Source organism: Etheostoma cragini, chromosome 24 (genome assembly GCF_013103735.1).
Source record: "Etheostoma cragini isolate CJK2018 chromosome 24, CSU_Ecrag_1.0, whole genome shotgun sequence".
Classification (NCBI taxonomy): Eukaryota; Metazoa; Chordata; class Actinopteri; order Perciformes; family Percidae; genus Etheostoma; species Etheostoma cragini.
The window spans coordinates 12,711,843-12,720,207 of NC_048430.1; the positions used below are offsets into that span (position 1 = coordinate 12,711,843).

The 8,365-nt window shown below is 41.2% G+C and overlaps 1 long non-coding RNA gene across 1 annotated transcript in view; it reads left to right on the forward strand.

Moving 5' to 3' along the window:
- The first annotated feature begins 1,181 nt into the window (after window positions 1-1,181).
- LOC117939566 overlaps window positions 1,182-8,365 on the forward strand; it is a 19,025-nt gene continuing 11,841 nt past the window's right edge. The window contains exon 1 of the long non-coding RNA XR_004655616.1: window positions 1,182-1,192. This is a non-coding gene — a long non-coding RNA (uncharacterized LOC117939566). The remainder of the gene's footprint in view (window positions 1,193-8,365) is intronic.

The window sequence follows — 8,365 nt, forward strand, 5'->3', positions numbered from 1 at the left end:
TCCCCCACGAGTGCCAGGAGTGAGCGTCGTTCTCGGATCATTACTCCTCAAAGAAATTCAAGCGCGGGATGCCATTTCATTTTTTTTCTCCTTCCCCAAATGCAGTCCGTCATTAGAAATCCTAGCTGTCACGGTGATGCCATTTTTGGTGCCGAGTGTTTGTTGCCTCATTTCTTTTAATTTTATCTCCATTAGCTTAATTCTTTTTTAATATTTCCATCTAACGAACTTTACAGTCCATTTTGTCTCAGTGTCTTGCTAAGCGAGTTTTATGAAGCAGGCAGTTGGCTTTTCCATTTGAGAGCGGGTGGGGTGGGGGGGTAATCGAGGAGGGCCCTCCCCCCCGTGCTTTTGTCAGCTTATTTTTGGCACCTTAGCTAGCAGTTCTGTTTCTTCGCCTTGATTATACAAGCAAACAACTGCATGAAGTTCATTAACAATAAAGCACAGGCTAATTAAGCCGAGCCCCTTAGACAAACCAGCGCTGTCATACCGCATGTGTTCCGAGCTGATTGAGCTGTTAAAGATTTTCCTTCACTCGTCTTTTACCTCCTCTGCTCACTCGCAAAAGGGCCTTCGCTTATTTGTCTCGGAGGGCGTTTAACCTCACAGAGAGTCAGCTGCAGCTGTTTGGGCCGTAAACACTTTCTCTTCAAGGTAGAGTAGTCTTACAAGGCCAAAGTGCTGTTTACTTCCTGCTCTCATTATGTCGTCCTTTAATATGCTGCAGACGCCACCGAAGCTCCCCGCGGAATTCTGTCAGTCTGTCCATCTGTCTACGGATCTATCTATCCATCCATCTATCCATCTATCTATCCCCCTCACAATGCTGTTGAACCTGTTACACTCCAGGCCATAAATTACATATGAATCAGTCCTGTGTCTGCCCAGAGGTTGTGAGATACACCATTAGCAAATCGGCCCTACGGCCCTTTTGTTAATGTAATTTGCTTAATTGCTCTGTATCAGTGTACAGATGAGACATATCCGCTTGCCGAGCTCCGCAGAAAGAGCTCTGGACATATTTATATTAAAACTTGTATCCTCTTGTGGGGGCTGATCCCTTTTTATAGCTTGATGTCCAGTCATGACACTGCAGTGGGTGAGGCGGTCGTTCTGGAGGGGAAACCATTTAATCCGAATGCAAGCTTTAGCTTTCTGCCAAATTCGATTACAAGGCAAATTCAAACATGTATTTGCTTGGAAATAAATTTAATTCAAGACCATATGTATGAGGAATATGGACCATGTCTAGCTGTAACGTCTCTAACATTGATAGTGCTTATTCTAAAGTCACAGATGACGGCAGGTGCAAATATTCTGCAACAGATTTTGTGCTTTCAGGACGTAAATGTATCTATACTTTCAGCTCAAAAAACATTTTCTCCTTCAGTTCTACATCGTATCCCGTGCACTATTGTAATCTCAAAGCTAGGGCTAGCAAAAGATACTTTTCTTGATACCAATTTTAGAAAGAAATTACAACAGCCATTACGCTGGAATCCTTTACTTTATTTTTCAGCTCCTACTCTGTGAGATGTCTGAGTTTTACCTGTGTGTCGTCACAACAAGTAACAGTATTAAATCTTGGTATTAGCATGCTGATTGGCTCACTGAAGCTAATGAGATTTACTGAGATTTATTGAAATTGAGTTTTGAATGACGAGGCATTTTTTGATTCTCGATACTTTAGGGGCAGTTCGGTCAGTGCCTAAAAACTCTTGAATTGGGTACCCAGGCCTAATCCAGTCTAATGCTGCACAGTAAGCATCCCGAAAAAGAGCGTGAGTGCCTTGCTCATGCTTGTTAGTGGAAGGGAGGGGCCGGATTATCTGGAGACCTGAGCAGTCTACAGGTCTTTTAGATTTCTCGGAAGCTTCTAGCTCCCCTTAGCTGCCGCTTCCTCCTCCATCTCTTCCTCCTCGTCTTTGGGTGGTGGCTCTGCTTTACCTCGGGGAGCGACACTCCGCCCTTCCCCGCTGTGACGGCTCCTCGCCGGTTCTTTAATTACCGGGTAGGCTGAGGCATCTGCCTCTCCGGTGATGTGTCGATGGAAGAGAGGCGGAGGCTAAGCGGTGGAGGCTCGGCTTAAAGGAAGTGATCTTAAAGAATAACTTTGTTTAATTTCCTATGGTTTTATGTAAATGACTGTGCAGCTTGTATTTACATCCTCAAAAGTACTTATTTTGCTGTTGACAGACTCGGATGTGTCTAACATTATGGGATGATTTCTAAGGAGGTCAGTTACTGTTTTCCGTCTGATCTCGACATTTGAAGGCGGCTTAATTTCTCGGAGAAAGAGATATCTATTCTAAATATTGGACGTGACATATCCCCTGCAACCCCCCAGAAATCTACTCCTATGTGTGTCCGTATACACACTGCAAAACTACGATCTGAGCCACCTGAAGGACAGAAGCCCTTACTCGGAGCTGTAACTGTTGCTTACAGTTCACTTCATGCAGTCGAGTTAACAGTGAACACCATAAATGTGTAGATTTACCATAAGAAGCCGAAGTCCTGATCCAGCTGCGTGTCTGCCGGTAAACATCTTCTCTTTATCACTTTTTAACCCCTTTTTTTTCAAAAGCTGCTCCAGAAAAGAGAGTTGTCTGTGATCAAAAGCCGTGAAAGGAACCTGAACAAAGACACAGTGTGCCAGTTTTAAAGGACGGCCGCGACATACGAGCCGTCAAAGCAGCGATATGAATCTGCGCCGTAATTCAGAGAAAAAGAGATTAGAAGGAGATAATGGTCTCATATCTCAAAAGTTAACAGTGAGGCCCGCGTGAACTGTGAATAATCTTATAATTACTGATCTAATGCCATTAGGCCTGACAGAAATAGAGAAAGCAACGCATGGATGGGGCGCAGTTAATCAACTGTGCGCTCCTCGTTGGATCATCAGTACCCCCGTGCACGCTAAGGCCACGACTGATGATAGGTATGAGTTTAAATGACAGCTTAAAGGAACATTACGCCGCACTCATATTTGGTTAAGTTCCCTTCCAAATGGTTCAAAACGTGACATTTTTTTAATGTGCCTTTCAGCCTTCTATCGCCCCCTCGATTTGTGAGGGCTTTTTCTTCCTCCTTTTTTTGGTGCCGCAGGCTATTCTGCAGGGGGAAATCCAGACCGACTGGAGTTCCCTCACCTTGTGTGCTCGTTTGATCCTCTGACATAGAGGCAGACTGCTGATCTCAACGTGTTAAGCCTCTGTTCCATGTTGCACTTGCAATGTGAGCATGATATAAAAAACACAGCCCTGGAGGCTCCCCGTCTCTGATTCATGTTGTTTTGTCTTTTATTCCGCTGCGTGTGGGAGAGAACGCCCGTGACAAAGTGCACACCCAGAGTTTGTCAGTTTAAAGAAAAGATCCACCCTCAGATTGTCATCCACTGTTTGATCTCATCAGCCTGTGATGTTCAATTTGATGGCAAAGTTTTTTGGTTGAGACAATCTGTCCTCTGTGATTGTTGTCAAGTAAAATGCTCATATTGTCTAAATTTGACCATCCGTGGGAAGAATAATACCTATTTAAATAGAGCTACAAAATCTTAAATAGCTGCGTTGACAAGTGTCAATATGTCGGCTCTTTCCTTCTGTGTTCACTGACAAACTTCGAAGTTCATCAACTCTTTGAATAAAGGGTTTAGGTATAGTTCTAGGCATGTTCCAATTTGTTAATGAAAACCATGTGTAGCAATATATAAAATGAAAGAGGTGACGCATTGTGATATTGATAAAAAACACTGACAGGATGAATTAAGAATCATACCCCTACTATACGCGCTGACTTCAGAGGAAGAGAAAGTACAGCCTGGTACTTGTTTTTTCTACTCCGCCTTTTGATGGACAGTGGACAGTTCAATTTTGACGGCAGAGCCAGACTTGACAGTTTTCCAAGCAAAAACAATAAAATAAATAACACTCTCCTATTTGCATGAACTGTTTGATATCTTTAATGTGTGATATTCATTTGATGGCAAAAGGTTTCAGTTGAGCCCATTGTCTCTGTACAAGACTGTCACAATGTCTGTGCTCGGAAGAAGAAAAAATCATGGACCTGAAAATGCTAAACGAAATAGCTTTTTTGATATTAGTGTCAAAGCGTTTTATGCTGACTAAAACATTGTTGATCCAATTTGATCTTCATGGCAACAACAAAAAGCGCTTGGTTTAATAGAAGTATAGAAGAACTTTTTCTCAGTGGCGTCCTAAATGCTGTGGCCTGCATTTTGACCCTGTGGGTTGTTAAGATGTTTGACTGGAAATCTTTTTTTTTTTTATTTCCCAAAAAGGCATGCATTGGTCTGTCTCAAGGGAAATTGCAGACTTCCTGCGGTGTTAATAGTGTAAGTTGTATTTCCTCTGGTCATTTGCGCTTTGACTGTATTTCTTCACCCCGTGTTTTCTTAATGGCTGCATAAGTATTTATTTCACATGCAAAAAGGATCCTACCTTTTGCATATCTCTGTGGTTTTCCTCTGACCTCAGCCGCTCAGAAAAGCTCCAGGAACAAACAAATGTGTCAGAACACTTTGAGGCTAATGGTGTCTCCCCAGATGAGCGTCCAAAATATTCAATTTTCCTTTCCAGGCGGTTGCATTTCGGGAGCCCCGAGAGTAAGACTTTTGATTACACAAACCTGCCATCTCTGTTGGAAGTTGGTCTTTCAGGGAATAAACACGGATCATAATTAGGGAAACATGCAAATATAGTAGATGAGCAGTGATGGTGGCGGGCTAACTGGACTGGTCTCTGGGCAGGGAACGGCGATAATGAAGGCGTTCGGAGTTTGGACTGAAAGTAGACTGATGGGCTCCCAGCTCTCCCCGACCATTTGGGGAGCTTTCAATTGATTCTTTTTTCAAGACTGGGAGCTTTGTTCTCCGTCACGTTGGTCCTACTCAGTGTGTGTTTCCGTGTGAAGTATTATGGAGGGACTGCACATCATGTGCAAAAAAGGAATGACACCTGCTTTTAATAAGATGATAACTCATCTGTAGCCAGACTTCTTTTCACTGAAGTTATCATCAACCAAGTTCAGAAAGCTTTACACACACTGCTACTAGATGTAAACAACGTGCACCGTGTGGACAAAATAACATGAATACCTTTTACAATGCAAAACGTATCACTCAAAGGTCCAAATCGTACTTTTATACCAGGTCTGAGGTCCGGAACCTTTGGCCATAAAAGAGCATAATACCATGACTTAAAAAAATGACATGCAGCAAAGGGCCGCAGGTCAAAGTCGAACCTGGACCTGCTGCGTCGAGGAGTAAGCCTCTATATATGGATGCCCACTCTACCGACTGAGCAACTCGGGCGCCCTCGAAATACCGTTTTAAATCGTGATGGACGGCAGACACGGTTGTCTTGGCCCCACTCACTCGAGTTTCAGTCAGCCAATCGGATTATTTCTGTCTCTCCAGCAGCTCTGGTTTATAGAAATGTTTGAACAACTAAAACTTCAATCTGTGATAAAATGTGCCAGAAAGTCTGTATTCCCATTTCACGTCAAATATTCCTCTCTACTTGTCTTTCTCAAGTTTCTGTGACTTCCTCTCACCAAAATAACTGACAGCACTCTGAAATGACACATACGATTTCAATCTGTAGTGTGTGTGTGTGTGTGTGTGTCACTGTATGCATATGAGTGGCTACAGTCACACACTTGCAAGTTTGCAGGCTAGATGGTGTGTGTGTGTGTGTGTGTGTGTGTGTGTGTGTGTGTGTGTGTGTGTGTGTGTGTTTGTGTGTGCGTGAGTGAGAAACATGACGTGACGGCAGCAAGCGATCCCACGAGAGCCTCCATGTCATGTCGAAAATACCATAACATGTGCATTACACTTAAGTAATTCTTCTTCCATCTGCTAAGTATGACAGCATTAGCATACCCATTTAATTAGCGCCGCGCTTAAAGCATTCCCCCCTTTTAATCACCTCATTGTATTTACTCAGCCACTAGTAGCAGAAGGCTCTCATTTAAAAATAAAAAAACACACACACACAGTGTAACCGCTTTGTAAAAAAGAGTAATGGTCTTTCTCAATATTGATAGACATGCCTGCTTGTTCAGCTCTCTCGAGTTTATTACTGATCATCTGTAATGTGGTATTTTGTAAGAATACTTTTTTTTTTAGGTTTTCATCCAAATATTTTCTATATTTATGGGTATTTTTTCCGTCTCTAAGCATCTTTAATACTCAGTCTTACATTAACTTGGCAACTCTATCCATAATGCTGCAAAATAAAGGTGTCATCGTCTTTTCATCTTCATCAGAACAAAACCGAGCCATCTGATCTCCCCCTCTTTCTCTGTTGTCGGGCCTTCATTTCAAAAATCAAACCATCAAGCCGGGGCGGTGGGGGTGCGATTGAAAAATTGGGAGCCTCTTTGAATGGCTTGCATTTACATTAATGAACTTGATTTGAATGGAGGTTCATATCAAGCCTCATAGATTCCGCACTGTGATTTTATTAATTGCAACAGAGGCGTCATTGTTTGTCGTTTTTGACGCCAATTCAATTAAAATCCCATTTAGAGGGTAATAGATTAGGCAGTGTAAACTTTATGTGACTAATATGTGACGCTATGAAAGGGTCTGCTACCGAACCTGTGTGTGTGTGTGTGTGTGTGTGTGTGTGTGTGTGTGTGTGTGTGTGTTGATCAATGCCAGCATCTGCTGGGCTCTCTTTGATTCATAATTGGTCGTCTTTTGAAGAAATTAGCGGCTTGTAATTTCATACTTTTAGTTTAGAATATCCACAGTAAAGATATGTAGGAGCCACTGTTATGAAATAATTAGATTGATATAGGAGCTTTTTGTTGTAGCGTGTGGAAATAGGTTCCATGCGAGATCAATAGGTTGTCTGATGTCATTTGAAAGTATGGCAGTTGGGTGAAAATGTTAACGTGACTTCTTCAAAACTCAATTATTTAAAGGGAATTTGAATTGAGGAAAGTGTTGATGTGTGTTGGTAGTTTACCTAAAAGTTTGGCTTCTTAAATACTCGTGGAAGCCTTTTCCCTCCAGGAAAAGAGAGAATAAGCAAACCAATAATTAGATTTTCACACTTGTACTTGTTGTATAATGTTGAATGTTTTGCGAGTGTTATTTGGTCTCTTTTCCTTTAGTTCATTTTTGGGCATTTTTCAGCCTTTTATTGAATGGACAGCAGAAGACAAGGAAGGGGAAATCCACAATTAAGATGCATTTATCCCAATTTGGGTTAATTGGCCCAGGAATAAATATTTTAGTTTTAGTACAGGAATGCTGAAGTAAAAGACATCGTTTGGCATTGTCATGGCAAATAATTATCTGCGTGGTCATTGGTAGATTATAACTAAATAGATTTCACTCTAGAGATGGAAATTAAAACGTATACATTGATTTAAATATAAAACATTATTGTTCAATTCTCTTGAATATTGTTTTCTACTTCATTGGATGGATAGATGGATGGATGGATGGATGGATGGATGGATACATTTATTTCAGACATATCAATAATAAACAAAACAAAACATCCAAAAATGTACTAAGCTAAATAAGCAAAACATTCAATAAACGATAAGATTAGACAATGTAGACATGTCTGAAAATGAGTAGAAGGAAGTATACTTATTTAAAACCCCCTTTCCATAACTCAGTGAATTATTTAATTACATAACAATGTGAAGTCCGTCACGTTTTTAATGTTTCCATTATTTGTGAAATCATTGCATAAAGTCTATGTTCCTTTTAATCCTTTTGATGATGATATGATACAGCTGTAATGATTTATTTTTTAAGGTTGATACCTGTAACTAGGAGTTGATGGATCAGATATTTGGACCCGGTATGTAGTTACTCTACAGTAAAAATGAAAATCTTTTAGTCAATATGAACCATTTGGAAATTTATAAATATTACAAACTACCAAAGTTTGTTTACATGCTTTAAGCAATTATTTAATGAAACTTTAAACTTAATACACAAAAATGACTAACGCTTTGGGACTCGTAACCCTCACAATCGTAACATTGGTCCAGTATCCTGCGAGAACGCTGCAACCGGCAAACCTCTGGTTGTTTTGTTTCAGAATACAAGACCAGACGCTACCTGAACTCTTAACTCTTAAACTTTTGTGTCTAAGTGACCAATGGGTCCGGCAGCCGTGAACGGGGCTGTAATGTTACCCTCCAGGACAGATGTTCAGCATCAGGTAGAAACAAGCTGTAATGTTACCCTCCAGGACAGATGTTCAGCATCAGGGAGAAACAAGCTGTAATGTTGCCCTCCAGGACAGATGTTCAGCATCAGGTAGAAACAAGCTGTAATGTTACCCTCCAGGACAGATGTTCATCATCAGGT